Below are 1756 nucleotides of genomic sequence, written 5' to 3'. Positions count from 1 at the left end.
CCCTTCTTTATCTTCCTCTGTCTGTTAGTGACCACACCCTGTCAGCAGTATGCTTCAATTGTGACTCTGACTCTCTTTTTCTCCATCATCATTTCGTCTTTTTCTATCCTCAGTTTTTACCTCTCCTCTCCTCTGACATGCCTGGAGCAATGTGAGCGGTTGTAGTACTGTAGAATACAAAAGGGGGTTGCTTCTCCCACTTGACAATCAGACACATTCCCTTTCACACACGTCTGCACACACACACACACAACTTCTCTCTTTCTCTGTCTCTTACTCTCTCATATTCCGGCAAACCTTAGCATGATGTTATTTTACACATACATTTACTTAAAACATGCAGAAATGAGGATGTTGGTATTTAAAATTTAGTTAAAAATTGTGAAATTCCTCCAATTAATTTCCCTGAATTGTTCTTCCCAAAATTATGTGTACAGTATTCAACTTCAGACAAATTATCAACTGTAAAATGCCCAGATTTGCTTTGTCACATTAGAATTAATGTTTAAACTGAGGAAACTGACTGGCAAAATGCAGGATTTTAATGGTGAAACGGGCCGGCTTGATAAATGAGGGATGTCTGCTCGTGTGGTTAGAAAGAAATTAAAATTAGTGACGGAGGAAGTGAGAGCAAGCAGAGATAAAAAAAAAAATGTTTAAAACCACTGAGACAAAGGAGCGACAGAGCTGAGGCTGTGTCTTGATCCAAACTCAATTTGGAGATAGTTTCGTCTTTGCTTTCTTACCAGCAAAGAAGAGTGAGCTCATGTTGAAAAAGAGAGAGGATGTTTACAGGTCTGAGCAAGACCAATACATTTGGGTCAATATTGGTCTTTCATTGAATAATAGATATCAGCCGTGGTTCACTGCTGATCATATAAATGTTTTAGATAGAGGGTTTTGAGATTACTCGAGAATGACATCAACCTCAACAACATCAAGTAATTATCATATAAAATCAGTGACAGCATGTCATTTATTTCATAAAGACCATGAATATTGACTTATAATATATAATATATGCTATTAATTGAATTGCATCCATTAACTTATTTTCCTTTTTTGGACTGGAACATCTGTGCCGTCCTTAGTGACCCTAGTGGCGTCATGTCAAGCATCTATTGGGTGTATTTTACAAGGGGACATGGAAATAAACATTTTAGAGCATTTAATTTGCACACTTCCGGTATGTGTGCTTGAAAAGCTAACATCCTATTACATTTTGCACAAATTGGGGACAGCAGCTGCCTACAATAACAGCTTATTTTGTCATTTGGAGTTTTTGCTAAAACACTGAACAGCATACATGCAGTTTAGAGTCTGTCTAAAATATAAACCTAAGAATTGACTTCCCAGATACAAACTGAATCTATTTGTAAGCCCAAAGGGTAAACGAGACCTGAACACGAATTTCAGGCCGACCTGACTCACTAGTGTGAAGCACAGCTCGAGGTCAGCACAGACGGTGAGGTCACTGTGCTCTCAGCCACAAAAGGCTACAATAAAATCAAGACTAATAGAGATTATTTGAAACATATATCAGAGATCATTTTATAAAAACTAGATGTGTGTTTCACAACAGTGAAGTCATTTTGTTCTCTGAGTAAAATCACATAGCACTGAGGTGTCTCTCTCTATGCAAAAATACTCAAACTGACAAAAATCTTGAGCCTCATTGTACAAATCCATCATTTCCAAATGGTTAACGACAGTAAAAACTGATTTAATACCGTTTGCCCTACCAATAACCCCTGTC

The sequence above is a fragment of the Morone saxatilis genome, unplaced genomic scaffold (assembly GCF_004916995.1).
Source record: "Morone saxatilis isolate NCDOM2014 unplaced genomic scaffold, NCSU_SB_2.0 Contig14, whole genome shotgun sequence".
Classification (NCBI taxonomy): Eukaryota; Metazoa; Chordata; class Actinopteri; family Moronidae; genus Morone; species Morone saxatilis.
The sequence above is the reverse complement of the archived record's forward strand: the minus strand, read 5'-3'. Positions refer to the sequence as shown.